Source organism: Vidua macroura, chromosome Z, assembly GCF_024509145.1.
Source record: "Vidua macroura isolate BioBank_ID:100142 chromosome Z, ASM2450914v1, whole genome shotgun sequence".
NCBI classification, from domain to species: domain Eukaryota; kingdom Metazoa; phylum Chordata; class Aves; order Passeriformes; family Viduidae; genus Vidua; species Vidua macroura.
Window position 1 is genome coordinate 20,156,729 of NC_071611.1, and position 25,385 is coordinate 20,182,113.

A 25,385-nucleotide genomic window follows, 5' to 3' on the forward strand; every position below is an offset into this window, starting at 1 on the left:
AACCGGGAGCCTTATTGACTCCGACTCACTAACTCTGTCCATTTTTGATCCTAGGACTGGCAGTTCTTCATAGCAGATGCAGAGCTTCTATCGCACATCTGCCGCTGTGAGACCAGGAAGAGAGAAGATCTCTTAAACTGCAGGGATCTCATCAGGGACACAAAGAGCACTCCGCTGGAGATAGAGGTCCCTCCGGTAATATTCACATTTAATCCGAGGCTCTTCTATCTCGCGGCACACTGTGTCCACCCCCACCTCTTCCTGCCTAAGGGCCAGGTAATTGCACAGGCAATTCCCTTTCCTTATGCTCTGTGCAATGACCTGGAACTCTCAGTCTTTTATGCTGGGAAGTTGGGAGAGGAAAAACCCCTCATACGGTGCAAACTCAAATGCGAGGGGTGATCTGTACACCTACAGGGGATGTTGGACACAGGGGCAGACATGATGGTCATCCCACCACACAAGTGGCCATCACACTGGGAGCTACAAAGCATGGCCACGCCAGTCACTGGACTAGGCGGGCCACAGCCGGCAAGACAATCTAAAAACATTGTCCAAATTAAGGGTCCGAATGGGCTGCTGGCCTCAGTACGTCCGTTCATGATCAACTGCAAATTTACTTTATGGGGGAGGGATGCCATGTCGCAGTGAGGAGCCAAATTAGAATTTCCGGCCCCCCAGCATTTTTAGGTGCGGCCACTGAGACGCACCCCACACAGGAAGTAACATGGCTCACAGATAAGCCCATCTGGGTGGAGCAGTGGCCTGCAGAAGCTGCAGGCGCTCACAAAATTGGTTGACAAGGAGTTAGCAAAAGGACACCTTGTAGAAACAAACAGCCCCTGGAACTCTCCTGTGTTTGTAATTTAAAAACCAGGGAGAGATGGGTGGCAGCTCCTCCACCATTTGAGAAAAATTAATGAGGCAGTGCAAGATATGGGCTCCCTCCAACTGGGTATGCCATCTCCGTCAATGCTACCCCAGAATTACAATTTGGCTGTGATTGACATTAAAGATTGTTTCTTCCAAATCCCGCTCCATCCGGATGATGCTCCCGTTTTGCATTCTCTGTGCCTTCCATCAATGGAGAAGCCCCAGTGAAGCACTACCACTGGACGGTACTACCACAGGGTTTCAAATGTTCCCCTACTATATGCCAGTGGTATGTTGCTAGGGTTCTGTCCCCAGTGCGTGCCAAGTGGACATCCTGTATTTTCTATCATTACATGGATGGCATGCTAATTTGTGCCCCTGGCAGCGAGGTCCTGCAAGTAGCACTGGAGGACACTGTTAGGGCTTTGTCGGTGGCCAGATTTGAGTTACAGAAAGAAAAGGTACAGTTGCTGCCACCCTGGAAGTATCTGGGACTGGAAATTAACAACCGGACGATCAGGCCCCAACAGATACAGATAAATGATAACCCCAAGACACTGAATGATCTCCAGCGCCTGTGCGGGTCATTAAATTGGATCAGGCCATGGCTGGGACTCACCATGGGGGAACTATCCCCCCTCTTTGATTTGTTAGCAGAAAGGGAGGGAGATGAGGGTTTAGATTCCCCGAGAGGCCAGAGCAGTGCTTGAGAAGGTCCAAACCACCATCATGAGCAGGCAGGCCCATCGTTGCCAACCAGGGCTGCCTTTCCGATTCATCGTCTTGGGTGAGTTACCCCACTTGTATGGTGTGATATTTCAGTGGGACAAGGGTCAGAGGGACCCCCTCTTAATAATAGAGTGGGTGTTCCTTGGCCACAGGCAGTCCAAGAGTATCACCAGGCCACAAGAGCTGATGGCGCAGCTCATAATGTGGGCCAGGGCTCATCTGCAAGTACTAGCTGGCTGTGACTTTACATGTATCCATCTCCCCATCAAAACATCCATGGGGAGGATGGCCAAGGAGGCTTTTGAACATCTGCTAAGGCAGAATGAGAATTTACAGTTCGTTTTAGACAGCTTCTCAGGCCAAATTAAGATCGGACATCCTGGCCACTATTTGTTCAATACCAAATTCAAATTGTTGCCTAAAGAATTACAGAGCAAAAAAACCCTCAGAGCACTAACAGTATTCACAGACAGGTCAGGGAAGTCCTACAAGTTGGTGGTGACTTGGAGAGACCCAGAGACTCAGGTGTGGGAATCAGATATTAAGGTAGTAGAAGGTTCCCCACAATTAGCTGAGTTGGATGCTGTAGTGAGAGCTTTTGAGAGGTTTGAACAACCATTTAATTTGGAAACAGATTCGGCATATGTAGCAGGAGCAGTGTCTAGAGCTGAACATGCAGTCGTAAAAGAGGTGCCGAATCAGGTCATCTTCAGGTTGCTCTCAAAATTAGTACACCTGATACTAATCGTGAACATCCCGTTTATGTGGTACATGTGAGATCACACATGGATCTCCCAGACTTTATTGCTGAGGGGAACTGCAGAGCAGAAGCCTTGGCAGCCCCTGTACAGCTAGGAGGCCAGCCGAACATAGTCGAGCAGGCCAGGCTGAGCCATCAGCAGTTCCATCAGAATGCCCTGGGGCTGCTACGCCAGTTCCATCTGTGGTGTGACCAAGCCAGGGAAATTGTGGCCTCATGCCCCAACTGTCAGGAGGCAGCTTTACCAACGCTGGGAGCAGGGGTAAATCCCAGAGGTCTCCACAGTTGTGAGGTGTGGCAAATGGACGTCACCAAGGTCCCTGAGTTCGGTAAGCTCAAGAATGTCCATGTAACTGTGACACCTTCTCGGGGGCAGTTTTTGCCTCAGCCCACATAGGGGAAAGGGCCACGGACGTCAGGAAACATCTTGTCCAGGCCTTTGCCACCTTAGGGGTCCCAGCCACGATTAAAACAGACAGTGTTCCAGCCTATACTTCCAAGGTGTTCCGCAACTTCCTACAAGATTGGGGGGTTCAACATAAGACCAGGATTCCCCGCTCCCCCATAATAGAGAGAACCCACCAGATGCTAAAGCAAGTCCTCTGGAAGCAGTGAGGGGATGTGCGAATGCTGTCACTGCACGAGAGGCTTTGCAAGGCATTGTTTACCATCAACTTCCTAAACTGTTCTTTTGACAGGCCAGAACCACCAGCCCTGAGGCATTTCAAACAACACCAGGAGCTCTAGCCAGAGGAGCGGCCTCCAGTGTTAGTGAGGGATCTGGACTCTAAAGAAATCCAGGGTCCATTTCCACTTTTAACTTGGGGATGGGGATTTGCCTGTGTGTCCACGCCTTCGGGAGTCAGGTGGATCCCCAGGAGGCATGTTAAACCCTACACAGCAGAGCAGTCAGTGAGTTGGAATGATACGGTGCCAGTGAATACAACCTGTGATCCCACAAACCAAGGGATTGCATCCAATCGCAGACGCCGCAAGGAAGGAAAAGATTCTACCTCTCCCTAACCAATACTTCCCTTACAGCTACCTTAGCCCAGTTATACCCCCAGTTCCTGTGTTTATAATAAAGTTGTTTCCCCGATTTCTCTATCCCCGATCACCCTGAGAAGAACCAGCCCCAGTACCATCTCCAGGCCCTCTCCACCTGCATAGCAGTCACCACAGTTGGAGCAGCAGAAGAAGCTGGGAGAAGAGGCCACCGCGCGAGAGACTGAATCAACATCACTGCTTTCTTTTTATATTTTATTAAGCATGGAGATGTTTCATCCTGGCGTTCGGGTTTAGATTAGGGGTTTTTAATTTATGTTAGATAGCCAAGTTCTGTAATCCCGCACACCCCCCGTGTTTCCCCTCCCCGTGGTTGTTTGCTCCTAGCTGCATGCTATTGGAGCTTACCCCAATCACTCCAGCAGACACTCCCCGTCCTGGCCAGAGAGTTCCCCGCCAATCTCCCTGATGCTGCATCCCCACTAGCCCAGGGACCCAGGAACTGCCCCAGCCCCATCTCGGTTGGTTGCTGTGGCCAATGTCACCGCCACGGCAGCCGCCTCTATTGGACAGGAGGCCGTGGATCCTCTCGCCCTGCCCGTCCATAAAATCCTACCCTGCCGGAATCCCGCTGGGCAGGGGAGGTCTGCACTGCATTCTGACTGGAACCAAAGAGACAGTTCCCCTGGGAGTTCTTGCTTTTAACCCTCTGTGTTCTCAGAGGCATGTCCATGCCCTCAGTTGTCACCCCAAATGCCAATATCCAAACCTGACCGCTGATTGGTTTGACCCAAACTTCCTGAGAAACTTCACTTCTGTGTCAAACCACAAACAAAATCTTATACAGGTTTTTTAATTTGCATATGGTGATCTTCTATTTTGGAGCATTAAAGAAAGGAATTATAGTCATAAAATTCCTTCCCTTTTATTAAACAAGAAAGGGCCTTGGGAGGAAAGGAGATAGGAAAAGGGGGAGATTAAACCCTGACATTTTAATAAGAGAATAAATACTTAAAAAGAATCGCAGAATCACTAGTTTGGAAGAGACCTTCAAGATCATCCAGTCCAACCCGTTCCCTGACACCTCAACTGAACCACGGCACTGAATGCCACATCCAATCTTTTTTTAAACACATCCAGGGATGGTGACTCCACCACCTCCCTGGGCAGTCAATTCCAGAACTTTATCACTCTTCCATAAAAAACTTATTCCCGATATCCAACCTATATTTCCCTTGACACAGGTTGTGTCCTCTGGTTCTGTCAGTTGCTGCTTGGAGAAAGAGACCAACCCCCACCTGACTACAACCACCTTTCAGGGAGTTGTAGAGAGTGATAAGGTCACCTCTGACTCTCCTTTTCTCCAGGCTAAACAACCCCAGCTCCTTCAGTCATTCCTCAGAGGGCTTGTGTTCTAAGCCCCTCACCAGTCTCATTGTCTCCTCTGGACACATTCAATTGTCTCAATGTCCTTCCCAAACTGAGGGCCCAGAACTGGACACAGCACTTAAGGTGTGGCCTCATCAGTGCCAAGTACAGGGGAAGAATGACCTCCCTGCTCCTGCTGGCCACACTATTCCTGACACAGGCCAGGATGCCCTTGGCCTTCTTGCCACCAGGGCATACTGCTGGCTCATGTCCAGTCAGCTGTGACCAATACCTCCAGGTCCCTTTCTGCCTGGGCACTGTCCAGCCATGCTGTCCCCAGCCTATAGGGTTACAGGGGGTTATTATGGCCAAAATGCAGGACTCAACACTTGGACTTGTTAAATGTCATGTTACTGGACTCTGCCTATCCATCCAACCATTCCAGGTTTCTCTGCAGAGCCTTCCTACCCTCCAAGAGATCGACACACACTCCTAGCTTAGTGTCATCTGCAAATGTACATGAAAGACTCAATCCCCTCATCCATGTCATCAATAAAGACATTGAACAGAACTGGTCCCAGCACAGACCCCTGAGGGACACCACTGGTAACTGGCCCCAGCTGGATGCAGCACCGTTCACCACCACTCTCTGGGCCCGGCCATCCAGCCAGTTCTGAACCCAGCAAAGAGTGCTCCTGTCTAAGCCGTGGGCTGCCAGATTTTCCAGGAGTGTGCTGTGGGAGACAGTGTCAAAGGCCTTGCTGAAGTCCAAGTACACAACATCAACAGCCTTTCTGCCATCCACCAGGCAGGTCACCTGGTCATAAAAGGAGATCAAGTTGGTCAAACACGACCTCCCCCTCCTAAACCCATGCTGGCTGGGTCTGATACCCTGGCCATCCTATAAGTGCTATGTGATGACACCCAATATAAACTGTTCCTTAACCTTACTGGGTACAGAGGTCAGGCTAACTGGCCTATAATTGCCAGGATCCTCCTTCCCACCCTTTTTATGAATGAGTATCACATTGGGCAGCTTCCAGTCATCTGGAACCTCACCAGTGAGCCAGGACTGCTGGTAAATGACAGAGAGTGGCTTCACAAGCTCATCTACCAGCTCCCTCATCACCCTCCTCATCACCCTGGGATGGATCCCATCTGGCCCCACAGATTTATGAATATCCAAGTGGCTCAGCAGTTCTCTGACTGCCTCCTCCTGGATAACAGGGGGACCATTCTGCTCCTTGACACCATCTACCAGCCTAGATACTAAAGAGGAAAAACTAAGGGGATAGAAAAAGTAGCAAAATTGATTACTGGGGAAGAAAGATGAAATGTCTTTAAACTCTTGGAAAAGCACAGTATGAAGTCTCTTTATATCATATATAGTGCAACTTTGTGTTTTATTTTTCAAAATTGTATTGTTTTTCTCACATTCTCAACTTCATTAACCATTCTATTTGAAATGGATGAGAAGTCAGGGAATGAACTTTCCCTCCTTCTCTATCACAAACATGTATAACATCTCTTAAGCAGCAAAATGGGATTCTCTTGATTTTTTTTTTTTTTTTTTCTTTTTTCCCTTCAGGGAAACCTCAAACAAAACTGAATGGCGACAGAGTGATAATCTACCAATCTAAGTTACCTAAAACACCCTATCTTATCTTATCTTATCTTACCCTTCTCAACCAGTTTGTACAGGAAGCTGTGGTGCTGGACCACAGGAATCACTTTTCAGCTCTCAAAACTTTTAATGTCTTTTGCTACACACTTGTGCAATAAACTCTTATCTTGTGCTTTGGCAGGTGGTCAGTTACTGTGCCGGTGGTTATGCCACAGCTTAGGCCTTCCTTCATGCAAATGATATGTTTTCGATTACTATTTTACTATGTAAAATCAATAAAACAAAATGTAATAAACAAATGCTTTTTAAAATCAAGAGCAACAGTTATTAGCACAAGATGTACACCCTCTGCACTCACACACGAGCTGTCACTCCTAAGCATATCTTCAACCCACTGCATGGCTGTCCAGCAGAAGTCAATCTCCAGCACACATTCCCCAATGGATAACAGGCCTGGATCAACTGTAAGGATGAAGTGATAGAACCACTGCCTAAATCTGTGCATTATATTTTGCTTATGGTCTCCAGGCTGCAGTGAATCCAAGGAGGTGGCTCTGCTGTCACAGCACAGCCAGGCCTACTGGCAAGTGGTGCCAGTAAACTCACTTTTTAACTGTTCTCCTGTAGTGTTAAGGTTCATGGAATCACACTGGTGTTGTTAGAAGGGGAACAAGAACTTGATTTTTTCCATTCCTGGTCTGAAATTATCTAAAGGCACAACAGAAGATTGTAACAGTTAAATCTCCATTTCCAATCCTGGACTCTTTGTTCAACAGCCTATGCTTTTTCTCTTCTATCCTGTATTTTAAATTCTCAGAGCCATAGCCTCTGAAATGTGGTCTAGGTGTAGTTAAGTTTGACTTGTTTTGTAGTAATTATTGGCTCAAGAAATACAGAGGATCAGATAGATATCTGTTTGCCAGTGCAGTATTTGGACTTAAGGATAATTTACCCTTATATATTAATAAAACAGATGTTAAAAAAATCCTGTATAAAACCTTCAGGTGTATAAAATACTACAACTCTTGAATTGCCTTACAATATTAGAATCCTTATGTAACCTAATGCTACACAGCAAACCTAAAAATGCTGATATAGGGGAAAGTAATTAGTTTTTAAAGGTAGAAAACAATCCTGTTTTAAATCTCATCAATTCCTTATAGATTTTTATTATTTTTAATTACTTTCATGAGATGTAACAAAAGTCTTCAATTTCTTTAGTAGTCTTCCCAAGCCTACAGCAGTGTTAATTTATAAGTAAATACTGTTTTTTTTTTTTGCAATGTCTGCAAAAAAAAAAAAAAATTAAAAAAAAAAAAAATTGATACCCTTCAATCACTTTAATTCCACTTGAGCATATTTACTGTGCCAGCCTTCCAAAGAAATGCATCACAGCCAGTATCTTGTTTACATTTGATGATGAAGTTGGCATTCTGTTCTTTTCTTTTTACTCAAATTAAACTATAGCCATGCGGCTCCTTACAATGAAATGAAATTTTAAATTTGTATAGAATTTATGTTAATTGCAGGTTTTTGTGCAAAGATAAAATTGTAAAGATGTAGATGTTTTCTATGTACAGTTAGTGGCATCCAAGATATTGGGAAATCCAGTAATAATATTCATTTTCTGTTTATTTTCTCATCAGAATTTCTGAGATGGCTGAAAGGTGAAAACGAGACACGTGCTGCTCACATTTTTTAGATTAAGCAGTGTAGATACCATCATTTGGCCATATGACAATGATATTTCTTGTCAGCTTCTCAAATTATTCTCTGCTTAAGTAATTAATAAGTTTACTATTTCTTGAGTGCAGGATATGGACACTAAACATTTAATAACAAATGCATTTACAGAGTATTAAATTAAAGAATATGAAATCTTTGTGGTTCACTTATGCTAATGGAGCATGTGTTTTTGCAAAATCACAAAAGAAAAAGTACTATAAACATCAAAAGCAATAAAGATGTAAAATCTCAAGGATCAATAATACAAAAATCCCATGCAATTTGATAAGATAAATAGGATACTAGTGAAAGTTAAATCCTTCTGTAGTCTACTGATTTTAGTATATAACTTTTAGTAGAGGATATTAATTCTTCTTTTATGCATTTATGATTAAGTTTTTCCATACTACAAGTTTTGCTGTGCTTAACAAATTTTAAAAAATCTCATAGGTGCTGACACAAACTGTGCTTGTAAAAAAAAATCTATATGCCCACTATTAGGTGGACATTTATATAGTGTTTGAACTTTCAAGTATTAACCTCAGTGCCATTGTCATGTGAATTTCCATTAAGTAAGTAAAAAAAAAAAAAGAAAGCTAAAAACCTAAAAATGAAAAAGCAATGAAATTAAGCAAAGAAAATAATGTGAGGAAGAGCCAAGATAAGGCACGCAGGCAATATTTAAACCAGATGAGGAATTGGCTTACTGCAAGATCCTTATCTGACACAACAATTCGAGGAAGTTGTCCAAAATGGATATATTTTACTGAGTACTGGATAGGACTTCTCAATCAGTTTGGTCAATTCATTTGAGTCTTTGGATCAACAGAATTGCAGAAGTGCATGGTCACTCATCTATGCAGTGATAGTGCATATTCACCAAAATAAAAACATACAATCTAACAGATACAGATCCCTTTCAACAGAATAACATACCCATTAATTTTCAAACAAATACATGTTGCTGATGCAATAATCTTTTTTTAGAACTATCAGCTGTAGGTAAAATAGGGACATAAAGAAGTATTCTGCATAATCCATTATGATTCAAATACTAATTTTTATCTAATAATAATGTTTAATCATCACCCTAACTCTTAAAATGCTTCTCAAAACTTCAGTGACTAATGTAAGTGTGTTTGGCTAATGCACTAGTTGGCTGATATATTCCTGAATTTAAGAATATGTACTCTAATGTCGGCAGCTGTTCAACAATTTGGAATCAGCATTATAAACAGGTGCATATAGTGTAGTTATGGTTACTAAGTCAATTTTTCCTTTTTACAGGCTGCCATGCATATAGGTTGCTTCACTTTTTTCCAAATGCAATAGTCATGTTCTGTCCTTCTTGCATGAATTTTTGTGTGCATAAATTAAACACTTGAAATTGTCTGTAAGAATGCAAATCTTGTCTTAAGTTTGATGGAAATCCTAAAGAATACAGTCTGAGGAAAGGAGTGAAGGAATACTATAAATAAACACTAATTGATTTGGAAAAAGAAATTACTATAATAGTTCTATGCAAATCAAATCACTTAATGTCCTCCCACTAGCACAAAGAGGAAGAATGGTCTCATGGCTAAGTAGTGAGAATGGAAATCTGGTACTCTGTGTCTTGCATATTTACTTGCTGAAAAGCAAAATATTGGACCTAGTAGTGTAGCAGTGGTGGTTGTCTCAAATAGAATCATCAAGACTTTCAAGATGACCCAGTCCAACCATCCACCTAATGCTGCCACTGTAACCACTAAACCACTAAACCACATCATCTGGTACCAGGTCCAGGTGTCTACCTCAAGGGATGGTGACTCTACCAGCTCCCTGGACAGCCTATTCCAATGCCTGACCTCTCTAACAGTGACATTTTTTTTCCTTGTATCTAATCTGAATCTTCCATCTCAGGTTAAAACCATTTCCTCTTATCCTTTCATTGTAGGCATGATAAAAGAGACTGGCCTTCACCTCACTAAAACCTCTTTTCAGGTAGTTTTTAAGAGAGATTAGGTCTCTCCTAAGCCTCCACTTCTTGAGACTAAACATATCCTACTTACTCACCCATTCCTTATAGGAATGTGTTGTGAGAGGCCCAAAACAGAACACAGTGTGTTCAAAGAGCAGCCTTAACAATGCTGAGCACAGGAGGATTATCACTTCCCTATTTCTGCTGGCAGGACTATTCCTGATTCAGGCTACTATGCCACTGACCTTCTTGGCCACCTTGGCACTCTGTTGGCTCATGTTCAGCTGGCTGTTGAGCAGCATTCCGAAGTCCATTTCTGCCGAACAGTTCTCGAGGCACTTTTCTCCCAGCCTGTAGCACTGCCTGGGGTGGAAAGTCAAGTGCAGGACCTGGCACTTCACCTTATTGAATTTCATGCAGCTGTTCTTAGTCCATTGATCTAGTCTGTCAAGATCTCTCTGTAGACCCTTCTAACCCTCAAGCAGATAACAGTCCCACCCAATTTGGTGTCATCTGTAAATTTAGTGAGGGTGCAATACTGATCCCCACATGAATGAAGATGTTAAAACAGCCCCTAAACAGAGCTCTGGGGGACACTGCTAGTGACCACACACCAACTGGATTTAGGTCTCTCTACCACCACTCTCTGTCCAGCCAATTTTTTACCTATCACCCAAGCAAGCCTCAGGCAACCAGTCTTTTAAAAAAGATGCTAGAGGAGACAGTGTTAAACACGTTACCATATTGACAACAGTCACAATCTTTATCTCACCTACTAAGCTGGGCACTTTGCTGTAGAAGAAGATCAGGTTGGTCCAGAAGGACCTTTGTACATCAGTGTTGGCTAGGCCTGATACCCTGGTTGTCCTAAGCATGCCATGTAATGGCATTCAGAATGATCTCTTCCATAACCTTGCTTGGAACTAAGGCAATGCTGACAGTCCTGTAGCTCACTAGATCATCTTTCTGACCCTTCTTGCAGATGTTACACTTGTTAATTTCCAGTCCTCTGGAGCTTCTCCAGTTAACCAGTAAAAATGCAGCTGTAAACCAGGACTACTGATGATATCCACCAGGTGATTGAGAGTAGTTTGGCAAGTTTTTAACCAGTTCCCTCATTACTTTGGGGTGGATCCCATCAAGGCCCATGGGTCTTCTCAGTGTCTAAATGGCATAGCAGGTAACTAACAATCTCTTCTGCGGCTCTCCGTTGTTTCTCCCGGCTCTGGGCAGCTCCGGCACCTGGAGCGGCACCGCTTTCCTCTGGAGACCCATTTTGCACTTGTTCCCGGGCGCTGCACGCTCCAGGGAGGTGGGCTGGCCACGCTTTCTACTGCCACACGCAAGGGACATTGGTAAAGAGGCGAAGGAATGTCCAATTCACCCATGAGAGAGGCTGAAAGGCTTTAATGGCCGCAGTAAGCTGCGGCAGAGAGACTGCAACCTACGCTCCCAGTGCCCAAGTGGGGGAAATGGCGCCAAGACAGGGGAGGCGCAGGGTTTTATCAGGGGTGGGGTGAGGGGAGTAGGAGCCCCCCCGCCCAATGAGGACAGGCACCGTGGCGATGACGTGGACCACAGCGCCCAACAGGGACACAGCAGGGGCAGACACGGTGCTCCGGGGTGAATGGGGTTGCGGGAACGGGAAAACAGACACCGAATTCTCCGGACGGGACAGGGAGTGGTTACAGGAGTGAAGGGGGGAAGCTCCAATAGCAGACAGCCTGGAGCGAATCACCACGGGGAGGGGGAAACATGGGGGTACACAGAACTCAGATAGCTAACATAGATCATAATCTGAACCCAAACCCAGGATGCAACACTCTTTCTCCATTACAAAGGCTTCATCCAGCTCTCCATTCCTTACATACACCTCTGGGGGCGGGGGCTGGGTATCCTGAGGACAACTGGTTTTGATGTTAGAGATTGAGGAAAATAAGCCATTAAATACCTCTGCCTTTTCCTCATCCCTGACACTACACTACTTTTAACATTCAACAAATGATGGAGACTTGCCTTGACTATAATCTGCTGCCAATGTTTCTAGGAAAACTTTTTTGTTGTCTTTAAGTGCAGTGGGCAAATTAAGTTTTAGTTGGGCTTTCACCCTTCCAATTTCTCCTGACATGATCTCACAACATCCTTATAGTCCTCCTAAGTTATCTCCCCTTCCAGAAATGACAGATTGTCTTTTTTCCCTCTAAGTTCCAGCCTAAGTTCTCTGTTTAACCAGGTTAGGCTTTTCCTCTGATTACTTGTTTTTCTACACATGGGAACAGCCTGCTTCTGAATATTTAAAAAACTCCTTTTTAAAGCCTTCCTGGACTCCTTTGACCTCCAGGACTGGTTCCAAAGAGACTTTGTAAATCAGTCTCCTAAACAATCCAGAGTTTGCCAATCAGAAGTCCAAGGTGGAAGTTCTGTTGGTTGTTCTCCTTACTTCGCCCAGTATAGAAAACACTAAAGTTTCATGGTCACCCTGCCCAAGAGAGCCAACAACCACATCATCTACGAGTCCTTCTTTGTTCACAAGCAACAGGTCTAGCAGGACACCTCATCTTGAAGGCTCATTTATCAGCTGTATTAGGAAGTTGTCTCCCACACGCTCTAAAAAACCTCTTAGACTGCTTGCTGTCTGTTGTGCTGTATTTCCAGCAGACATCTGACAACCTGAAGTCACCCTCAAATACAAGTGTTGGTGACTGTGAGACTTCTGCCAGCCACTTGTAGAATGCCTAATCTGCCTGTTTATCCTGGCTGGTGGTGTATAACTGATTCCCATCATGACATCTGCCCTGCTGATCTTCCCCAATCTTTACCCATAGGCACTAAACCTTGTTATCTCCAAAATCATCATCAATTTCAATACAATAAAAACACTCCCTATTACAGAGTACCACATTACCACCCTTTGTACTTTGCCTATCTCTCCTAATACTGCAGTTGTGAGAGTAATCCCACCATGTTTCTCTGATAATAACTATATCCTAAGTTTCCTGCTGTACAGTGGCTTCCAGGTAGGTTCTCCTGCTTGCTGCCTAGACTGCATGCATTGGCATAGATGCTCTTCAGCTAGGCTAACATAAGCTCATCTCTAATGAACCTCATCTTATCTTCTTCTCCATTTGAATCTAATTTAAAGACTGCTCAATCAGTCTGCTAACTTCCAGGCCATCCTATTCCCACTCTGGGTCAGGTCTACCCTATCCAACATAAGCAGGCCTGGTGTCATATATGCTGACCCATGGTCAAAAAATCCCTATGGCACCTATTGTATCAGCCTCAGCCATCTAGAGGTCAGTCAAATATTCCTATTCCTTTCAGTATTTTCCCATAACACTGAAGGAATTTTGAGGAGAATACTACCTATGTACCTACTCCTTTAACCAAATACCCCAGTGCCCTGAAGTCTCTTTGCATTACCCTGGGAACTCTTTCTTCCATCTTGTCTCTTCCACCCAGAAGACTACCAGATGGTAGTGGTCAGAAGGCTGCACTAAATCAAGAAGCTTTCCCTTATGTGGACCCCAGGGAGGAGGAACACTTCCCTGTGTGTTGGGTCTGTTCCACATATCAGATTCTCTGTTCCTCTCAGCAGGGAGCCTTCTACAAGAATTACCCTTTGTCTTTTGCTTTTCAGAGCTCGTTGCAATGTTTGGTTACCTGAACCAGTTTAGGCAACCCCTTAGATGATCCTTCATCTAGATGGTTATTTTCCTGGCCCTCAGTTTCTCATACATATTCTGTAGGGGGATGTGGGGACGGAGGCCAAGGATTCATCTGCCACCCCACGAAAGAACCTATCTCCATTCTGCCCCATCTCCTAGGTTCCCTCCTGCATGCTGTGGAGAGAAGACAGAATCCTCCACTTTGTGAGCTGCATTTGGCCAGTACATTTGTCATAGAGCAAGTAGGGAACAGCTCTGCCAAACCTGAGGAAGCTCAGGTCCTCTAACACTCCTTAACCTTTCCACCTCCTCTTTGGTTTTTACCACCAAACAGATCGTCTACCTGTTCTCGCCTCACACAAGTATTATCTCTATTACGCTCTGATGCTACGTGGACACCTGCATGTTTCTACAATAGCTCTGTTTTCATTGCCACATCCTTTCTAACACATACAGATGACTTAGCACCCTGTAGAATACGATCCAATCTTGAACTCTTTTGAGCTGATGGGAGGGAGACCACATCATGCTGTTTGCCTTGTCTGTGCAGAGTGCCATGCCCTTCTGGAATGACACTCCCACTCTGTGCCCCCTAGAACCATTTAAATCTCCCACAGTGCTCCCGGCGCTGACCACTCCTCACCCAATTCTCTGCTGTGAACTTCCAGGTCCTGACAAGACTTTGGGCTGCTGCATGACTGTCCCTGAATTCAGAAACAGCCCTGTAGGGCCCAATCTAAAACTCAGCCCTGGGCTTACCTCAGCTGCTGCTTACTGCTGCTGCTGCTGGTGTTTCTATATATATTGTAGGAGAGAAAAAAACCACACCACTTCTTCACTAAAATATGTGACTGCTTTTGAGGATTTTACTAGTACAGTGGAAACAGAACCAGCACATTTTGTGTTATACAAGGGTAAAGGAAGTTTCTAATACGTGGAGTTGTTTTGCATTAAATATGCAAATTTCACTAATTCACATAATTTGGAAATGTCACAAAATAAATTTTCTAGAATATAAATACAATTAAAGAGGATATTTCATCTAGAATTGATACAGAAATTGTTATAGAAAATATAGTAATGGAAGACATGCAGACCTTCCTATATATTCCATCTTATTAAATGCAACTCTTCTGTTCTGGAACTATGTTTAATATAATTTCACAGTATTGTGAAAAGCATATGAATGTAAATGTTTATTCCTGCCTCCTTAAGATAATTTAATATAATTGTCTCTTTTTTCTTCTTCTTTTTATTTCTTTCTTTTTTTTTTTTTTTTTTTTTTTTTTTTTTTTTAATATGAGGGCATAAGCAATTAGGATATTGTCTAAGGATACAGGAAATCTGATTAACAGATCAAAAAGACCATCTGTGGAGATTGAATTTAACACCAGGGGGTAATTCTCCATTCTACAATGCTTATGTAAATCAAATTAATCCAGAAGGCTGAGTGAATTTCTTTGAAAGATGGCTTTTCTTATTTGTAAATATGTATTTTCAAAAAGTATGCTGTTGAATATTATTCAAGGCTGTGATTCAGAATATTACCATATAAATATATATATATATAAAACATCATATAGGTAGAGAATGAGTCAGGCTTCCAAACACAAGGGAGAACTATGTCAGGTCTACTACAAAAGTAAATTTTCTTTCTGAAAGATCTTGTAATTTCATCTGTCGGGAACACTTCTGATAAGAGGATTTTGCTTTCAATTTTTCTTTTTTTCCAGTTCTTTAGTGATCTTTTTTCACCTTGAGTTTGACTGCTGTAAATCTTAATGGAGGTGCCTCCTTAAAGCTGCTACCTAGCAGTCATTGCAAGTTTCATATAAGTACATTGTCCTATGGAGTCACCAACAATATTTCAACTTGATAAACTAATACTTCTTTCTTGATCCTTTACAATGTATTCATATTAAAAAACAGTATAACTTGTTAATCGGTTATTACATTATGAATTAGATTTACCTATGTAATTCAAATATTTTCTCTACATGACTAAATTACTTTAGTAATAGCTCAAATGCATGTCTTACTTACAAACTGTAGTTTTCTTGAAGATTCCTAAAGAATAGGTAGCTTTCCTAGGAAATATATGGTGTCCAGATCCAGGCTTATGCTCCTATAGAATGTTTTTATCTCTCTGTTATTCACATTAAGTCTGTTATTAAGTGTTGCATCCCGGAGTTTGGGTTTAGATTAGGGTTTTTAATTTATGTTAAAATAAGTCAAGTTCTGTAATCCCGCGTTTCCCCCGCGTTGTTCCCCCCCGCGGTTTCTGGCCCCATGTTGCCTGCTGCCGGCTCGTACCCCTGTGCCGCTCCTGTAACCACCCTGCCATCCGGCCCCGGGAAACCCCGTGCTGGCCACACGATCCCGCTCAGCCCACTCTGGCTCGGTGCCCGCCCCTGCGGGGTTCTCTGGTTGGTCGCTGTTGCTGGCGTCACCGCCACAGCAGCCGCCCCTATTGGCCGGCCAGCCGTGGATCCTCTCGCCCCGCCCCTCCATAAAGCCCTATCCTGCCGGCAGTCAGAGGCCATTTTCTCCCATGCGAGTGCCGGGAGCGGTCGTGTCTTTCCATCGAACCGCGCCACGTGACCAATAAACTGTTCCTGCCAAGCACGGAGTAAATGGACAAATTCCTTCCTCTTTGCCGGGTCCCTAGCGCACGGTAACAGCGGTTGGCCAGCCCACGCACCCGAGACATGGAGCCGTGTCCGGGAACCCGCGGAAGCAAACCCCGGCAGCACGTGGAAGCTACGCCACAGCCGGGCTCCCAAGAGCCACGTGCAGCCGGGGAGAGCAAAAACCCACGCCGCAATTGGCACCCCAACGTGGGGCCGAGGCCAGCGCTGAGCTGATTGCGTGGACGGAGGTTCACCGCGGAGCTCCAGGAACAGCGCCGGGAGCCGCCACCGCCGGCCAGGGGCCGCGCCGCCGCCAAGGGGGGAGCGCCGCCGCCAAGCCAGAGCGGGCAGCGATCCGCGCCAGACCACAGCTCCGTGCCGGACGGAAACCGAGAGCAGGGGCTCTCCAAAGTACGTCAGTGAAGTCTCTGTCGCCCACGAGGGACCAGATAGTGTGTCCTGCGTGGGACAGGAAGTCCAAACTTTCGCAGCCAGGAGGGCAGAAGAAAGAACACTTCCTGGGACTCCCGGACCCTGGTGGCAGCTTTTCTTTGCAGAGACTTCAGTCTGGTAAATATTAGTCGTGGAAACGTGTCCAGCTAATATGGGGAGGGCTGGCCGTGTTCCCGAGGTTGGGACGTGCGGCGCGCAGCACGAACGGCAGCCGCTGGAGTCGCCTGCGTTTTTTTTGCTTTTTTTTTTCTCCTTTTTACTGCCCCAGGGGTGAGGTGGTTTGGGTGGAAGAAGCATGGGGACCGTGCTATCTGCCCAACAAAAGGAATTTTATTCCCAAGTTAAAGAAATCCTTTTGGTGAAGGGCCGATACCCAAAAAATTTAGTTAAGAAATTTGTCTGGTGGTTGTTCTTTGCTTTCCCCCGTCTGTCTACCGAGGACGCGCGCAAAACAGAATTTTGGGAGCAAGTGGGAAAAAGGCTAGCAGAGGGGATCGGTAGGGATCCCTCCATAGATGACTGCTTCCCTAAATTCCATTTGTTGATCACAGATGTAGTAAAATCAGACCCCGCGCGAAACTCGGTTGGGGAAAGGAAAGAACCATCCGGAAAATCTGTAACTCCCTCTGAATCTGTTTCCCCATCCCCTTCTCCTACCCCTTTTTCCCCTAACCCGGGTGGGCGAGGGGGAGCACCCCGTCAGTCTGAGGGCAGGGCAGCTCCACAAATGTGGACCGTGCGCCTGGCTCCCCCAAGCCACCCCGGCGTCCCTGCCTTAGCGAGATCGGTTGATTCGCTGAGGCCACGACCCTAAACCCCTTTTCCAATCCCTTTTTCCCAGTTGAAAATCCCAGTTTCGGCGCTACCCCGCGCAGTTCTGTTTCTTTAAACCCCTTTCTTTGTTCCTCTGAGGAGGCCGAGGCCACGTGGTCGATCCCTTTGTCTTCCCAAGATGGAGGGCGGCCACGTGGCAGGGTCTCTTCTTCCCACAACCCCTTTCTGTTCTTTGTTCCCGGTGTCCCCGCCTTTGACCCAACCCCCACCTGCCTCCCTGTGGGCGTGGGCGCCGCCCCCTCGGGAGGTCAGGTTACTCCCTCACCCATTGTTCCCCCTCGAGTGAGTGTTCCCTCCAGTCCTTTGCATGCCGTCCCTGCTGAGTCATCGACTCCGCCCTCCTCCACCGGGGAGAGCTCTGCCATCTCCACCCCGCTGCCTGAGGGAGGCAGCCCCCATCCTGTTTCCCGCACCCTGTCCCCATCTTCCCATGGGTCCCGGAGATCCGGGCGGGAGGGAAGAGGGGGGAGGGAGGAGCGGGAACCCCTACCCCCATCTTCCCATGGGCCCTGGAGAGCCGGGCGGGAGGGAAGAGGAGAGGGGGGGGGGACGGGAACCCCTACCTCCAAGTTCCCATGGGCCCCAGACGTCTGGGCGGGAGGGAAAAGGAGAGGGGGGGGAATCAGAGCCCCTGCCTCCACATTCCCATGGATCCCGGAGACCCGGGAGGGAGGGAAGCAGGGGGATGTGGGTTTCTGAGCATTTTCCAGATTCCGTGGAATGGGTCGAGCCGACAGATGAGAGGCATGTAGAGGGATCGGAGGTTCAGGACAAGTTTGTCCTGGAAGCGGCATCCATGAACACTGCTGCCTTGGATGCCGTGCCTCCAAAGAACGCTGGTCTGAAGCAGCCTCCAGCAAGACGCCAGTGCTTCCACTGCAATCAAAGAGGACATTTTGTGGTTCAATGTCCGTTTCTGGGCAGGGCACCCCCAGGGACAGTGGGAAGGGGGAGAGGGGGGGAGGGAGATCCCATTCCCCCAAAAAACTGAAGAAACAACGCGCACCTGCCTCGCGTGAAGATAAAAGTAAGGCAGGCCACAGCACCTTAAGGAGAGCTGTGAGTTATCAAGTAACTGTGCAGGTGGTAGTTCAGAACATCAGGGTGCCTTTGAGCGTGGCAGATGACCCCACCAATCGGGGGGTTGCATCAAACCGCAGGCGACGCAAAAGAAAAAGGACCCTACAATCTCCTTAAAAAAATGTTTTTCCCCAAAGCCCCAGTCTGTGTGTGTCCCAAATCCCCATGTTTGTAATAAAGTTGTCCCAGTTTCCCTATCCCTAAACACCCTGAGAAGAACCAACCCCAGCACCATCTCCAGGCCCTCTCCACCTGCGTAGCAGTCACTGCAGTTGCAGCAGCAGAAGAAGCTGGGAGAAGAGGCCACCGCTTGAGAGACTGCATCAACACCACTGCTTTCTTTTTATATTTTATTAAGCGGGGAGATGTTGCATCCCGGAGTTTGGGTTTAGATTAGGGTTTTTAATTTATGTTAAAATAAGTCAAGTTCTGTAATCCCGCGTTTCCCCTGCGTTGTTCCCCCCCGCGGTTTCTGGCCCCATGTTGCCTGCTGCTGGATCTTACCCCTGTGCCGCTCCTGTAACCACCCTGCCGTCCGGCCCCGGGAAACCCCGTGCTGGCCACACGATCCCGCTCAGCCCACTCTGGCTCGGTGCCCGCCCCTGCGGGGTTCTCTGGTTGGTCGCTGTTGCGGGTGTCACCGCCACGGCAGCCGCCCCTATTGGCCGGCCAGCCGTGGATCCTCTCGCCCCGCCCCTCCATAAAGCCCTATCCCGCCGGCAGTCAGAGGCCATTTTTTCCCATGCCAGTGCCGGGAGCGGTCGCGCCTTTCCATCGAACCGCGCCACGTGACCAATAAACCGTTCCTGCCAAGCACGGAGTAAATGGACAAATTCCTTCCTCTTTGCCGGGTCCCTAGCACACGGTAACAGCGGTTGGCCAGCCCACGCACCCGAGACACGGAGCCGTGTCCGGGAACCCGCGGCAGCAAACCCCGGCAGCATGTGGAAGCTACGCCACAGCCAGGCTCCCAAGAGCCGCGTGCAGCCGGGGAGAGCAAAAACCCACGCCGCAATTAAGTTCTTGGAAAGCTACAAACTGAGGACACATATATACAGACATATAGAAAATTAAAAATAGGGCCTTTTTTATCTGTTGAGCTCCAGGATATTTTTTTAACTTGTGCTCTTGCCATCTGAGTTAATAGAGCTTCCAAAAGAAGATTTTTTTTATATCTTACACTGCGGCTTACGTAACATAGAATGTGAAAAAAACAGGCAATTCTGAAATCATCTATAGGACTATAATTGTTTTGAATCATCTGCCTGTCATTTGATAGGCTTTCATAATTTATTCAGGAAAGTTTAGTCACTATCCAGTAAATGACAGATGCTTTGAAATTATCACGTGTTTAACCTACAGAAAGATACGACTAATCATAGTTTCAAAAGGAGCTCTCTTGTATTCCACTGAAGCTATTCAAATCTGTATAGATTAGCAAAATTAGAGATTGAAACAGAATTGAATTTCTTTTGGGACTTCATAAGTTTGTTTAATAGTTAAGGGCACAAAGGAACTGTTTTAAGTTTAAATTGTGTGAAGTTCTGCTGCTTGCTGCATCTTTGATGTCAATGATGGAATTACTTTAGTATTTAGCTTTTACTAATTTTATTTGTTTACTTCTGTGCTCTATTTAACAATGAAGATGAATAGAATATTTGAACTGCAACCAATGAACAAATGTGTACTTATTTACAAGGTGGTTCTCGCTCCTTGACCACATAATGAATCAAGAAGAGGAGACAGTCCAAAAGAAGGTTATGGGAATTCAGATAAACTAGCTGTCTGGCCTTATGTCTTCTCAGCTTGTAGCGCTGACTTTGCCTCTTTTCTTTCTCTTTCTCTGGAAATAGTTCCTACGGCTTTTAAGAGAAATCTTGGAGTAATAATCTTCATGGGTGTATAACATATGAATATTAACAGTAGTGGCCAAAAGTCCCATGCCTTCATCAGAAAAAACACACAGGGCAGTGTTTTGAACTAAATTTTCTTATAGAAACAAATACTAGAAAATCTGACTTGTTTAGTAGTTTTGGTGGAATTGCCAGGCATTGACAGGCTTACGCTGGAATGTGTACTGAAATTCAGTGTTTTCAGTAGGTATGTTTGCCACTGTCCCCATAACTTTCTTGGAAGGAAGCAACAGAAAGAAAGAAAGAATTTGTGCTCCTAAGAGTTTGCAGTCAAAATACAAGACACAAGAAATAGTAACAGGAGAGAGAGAGAGAGTGAGAAGAGGAAATATGATATGATTACATGGGTAATAACAGAGCAAAGTACCTTCAGTAGTTTTCCTATTAATCACTATATCCACTCACCCATTTCCTTCATTTCCTTTATTTTCTTTTAAAGCCATTTTAAAACAGACAAGAAAATATTATACTCATCTGCTACAGGACCCTGTGTACAACACAGTGCCATCATAATCATCATCAAAATATATGTGAATATATTTAGAAATAAAGGGACAGCACCACTACACATGCAGAGTATGCACATATAAATGTGAAGTACATTATTCAGCATGAACCACTAAATACTTAATAGGAAAGATATTGCAAATATAATAAGCAAGTTTCACCTATTTGCAAAACTGGTAAATGTTTTAAAATTAAAATTCCTTCTATACTTACATGGAAATTATTGTCAAAGTATTTGGAAATATTATCCAGTAATGCGTCATATGCGAAGCGATTTTGCGCTGTATCTCTTCTGTATGATTGTTGCAATGCTGAGAAGCCTGCTTATTTTGATGTCTGTTAACTTGAAGTCATTTGGTATGGCTTTTCAGTGGAATTTGGTGATGTCAGAAGAAAATACACAGTATCTTTAATACGGGTTAGAGAGCAATATAATATTTTTTTTCTCTGATTTAATTCACTGTATCGTAGATCCTAGTTGCTGTTCATGATGATGATTATTACAGTACAAATTTCAAAAATGCCAAGAAAGACTAATTAAGGCAATTTGTTTCATCCATTGTGTTAAAGAGGGAGCCTTCTTTGTTAGGAACCTTCATTGTCAATGAGAGAAGCAATGAATTGTAGAGTTTATTGTCTTGCAAATATAGACACTTAATGCCCAGAAAACAGTTATAGTCCAAAATATGAGCAAATATACCATAAAAAATAGTCTCTCTCTTTTTCTTAAAATACCACAGTTTATTGAGTATCTCTATATTGTATATCTAGATATATTTGTAATGTAATAGCACAGCTCACGCTACGCATTAGATTTTGTGAACATTCCATAAATGCACTTCATATGTTGGAAAGAGTTCTTGCAATTCACTTTGTTCTTGTTACATAATACAATTTTAAAGTGCATTTTTTAGCAAGCTTGTTATTTTCTTCTAGAAAATCTAAATTACTTAAACAAATGAGGCTAAGATTTTTATTTATCATTGAGGCATTTCCAAAATGTTAGTCCTGTACTACAGTGTTTACATGTGTATATTTATAAGTGCACGATTAATTTTTTAATGTTCCAATATCACAAATGGAATTAGGAGTACGGCGGTAACTAGGAGAAATACCCTTGTACTGGATATATTTGCCAGCCTTGGCTTTAACTGTATTAATCACACCACATCAGAAATTCTATGTGAAATTTTATGTGAAAGAGCTATAACAAATTATATTAGAGTAGCCTGTAGATCATTGCTTGAATCTGGGAAATTAATGAAAAAGGGTTAGAGCTCCATTAGAATACATGTGTGCTCAAACAAGAATTAGTCTTACCTCTTCAGAATGTAATTTAAAACAAAAGTTAATACAGGCGGCATTTTCCCCCCTCAAAAATAATTGCACAGCTATTCCTACTCCTTATGAGCATTTAAATTACTATATACTGATAGTTAAAATTAGGATTTCCCTAAGTTATACAAGATCTTGAGGATGTTTTCTTGAAGCCTACATTAACTATACAATATGGATATGAACATCTCTTTTCATAGGAATCTGTAGTATTGACAGGATATGGACATGAAGACCAAGTGAAAGGTATCTCTCTGAGAAATGAAGATACAGTGTAGGAGAAACAAATAGGTAGTTGTGACTATAAACAGATTCTACATTTTAAAAAGACTCATATATACAGTTCCATTTCTGTATCTCTTCTCCCAGATAAAATTTTTGATAAGTCATGTGGCAATTGAATGAAAAGATGCCATAATAGCCAACAACTTATCTAAATGAATGCAGGGATACGTTAATCCTTACATGTGCAGGTGACAGATCCATGTACATATGGACAAATGCAAGTGTCTTACGGAAAAAACGATCACTGGCATGTAGCAGCTGCAAAGAAAACACATATCACCTTTGCATATTTTAAGTGTCTTACATACAAATTTTGTAACAATACTCATAAATCACTGACAGAGTAGAAATTTATGGAGTTTATAATTGGAATTAGCTAGTTTTTTTCCCTGTCTGCAGGTAAGTTAAGTTGTTGCTTGCGGTTTGTTTGGGGTTTTTTTGGAAGGGAGTTCCCCCCTCAGATTTATTCCTCACTTTCCCCCCAAATTTATATATGTATGTTTTTATATATTATATATTTGTATTATGTTTCTATTATTATATTTATATATGAATTTAAGCATTAACAATGCTTGAAAAGCTGGGAGCACTAAGGTCTTCTGAGTACAGATTTTTTCTTGAAGGAGTAACCCTGTGCACCAGTATAGGTAGGGGGCCAGCCTACTGGGAAGCAGCTCTGTAGAGAAGGACCTGGGGGTCCTAGTGGACAACAATCTGCTCTTGGAGAGGGTCTAGTAGAGGGCAAGAAAGTTGATTAGGGAGTGGATTAGGGACCTCTCTTTTAAGAGGAAAGGCTGAGAGAGAAGACCCTGTTCAGCCTCAAGAAGAGACAACTTAGAGGGGACCTCATCAAATGCGCAAGTACTTGAAGGGAGGGCTTCAATAGGATGGATCTAGGCTCTTCAGAGTGCTGCCAGGCAGTAGGACAAGATGCAATGGGAAGAAACTGATGCACACCTGCAGAGGAGGAAGAACTTCTTTACTGTGTAATTGACTGAGCACTGGAACAGATTGTCTAGAGAGGAGACTGCAGAGTGTCTCTCACTGGAGATGTTCAAGACAGTCTGGTTGTAATCCCGTGCCATATGCTCTGGGATAACCTTGCTTGAGTGGGGAGGTTTGGCCAGATGACCCCTGTGATCCCTTCCACCCCAATTCATTCTGTGATTCCATGATTCTGTTTTTAATCTATTTTCACATGATCATCTACCCTCCCCTGTTCCAGTTTCTCCTGCTTTGCACTTACTCTAAATTCTAAAACCATATGGGAAAATTCTGTTAGATTGAACTTTACATGTGTAGAATCCTGATGACTGCAAGTAAGATAATTTTATTATAAATCATACAGGTTCAGCCCTTATATTTGAGCACAATATGTGTAATGAAAAATCATTTTGATAATAGTTGATGTTAAAAGTATAATTTCCTTTTTTGATCCTTTAGCCTGCATCTCGTCTATATGCAGATACTGAAATATCTTCCTCTCCAGAAAAAAAAAATATTTTCCTCTCCAGAAAAAAAAAAAAAAAAGGATCTGGCCCAATTTATTACTTTACTCAAGTTACTATTTATGTATTCTATTTATGTCATTTTAAACTTCACCTCTACATCTAGGATACCAGGGTTAAACTAGAAGAGAAAATTACAAGTGTTTTTCTTGATTCTTTTCATTTTGATTCTAGTCATTAAAATTCAGTCTCTTTCTATTCATTAAAATTACATCTATAACACATGCCCTTGTTATTCACATCTTCTAATATTATTCACAACACCCACCCAATTACCCATACTTAGCAAATCTAAATGAAATCAATATCTATCAAATGGAATCATGCTCTTCCTGCACTTTATTTCTAAGTCTTAATCAAATTACTTTTATTCCTCCTGTAAGAGCAACATTATTATGCACTTTCAGTACTGTTATTAACAATAGTTCTGAACCTACAGGAATTTCTTCCTACATGTGATTCTAAAAATGTTCTTGGGAAGTTCTGATTATTCAAGTATCACCTAAACCCACTTCTTTATACTAAAGCAGATAGCTGATGTCCCATGGATGTAAACTGGTGATCCTCTATCTATAGACCTGATCTATCCTATTTCTATGCTTTTTTGCAAAGAGATTTATTTCATGGGAATGATCACATGTGAAGAATCATCAGGGAAAAGACCCTTTTATGCTTTATGCAGTGTAATTATCCCAGGCGATTTCAAAGGAAAGAGGGTGAAAGAATCAGTGCCCTAATCCTGCAGGATCTCTGCCAGTTTCTGCTGTGTTTTATGCTCAGTAGCACACCTCCTAACCAAGCCAACCTGCATCAGCAAGATGGCTTTATTGCCAGGGAAGTGTCTGGAACCACTTGCTTTGCTTTTGCTCATCACATCAGCCAAATGGACACATCTGTTAGGAGCAGGATTTCCCCCAATAATTGTTACAATTAATCTTATGCTTCATTTATCTGCCTAAAATTTCCATTTACCAATTTGACATTTTTTAATGACTGTATGATATAAAAATTTTCAGATATATTGTCTAACTCTTATTTTTATTAGCCTCTCTTAAGTGATATTTCACTTCCTACAAAACAGAAAATAGGAAAATACTGTTTCAAAGTAGGTGATGGTTACATGGAAAC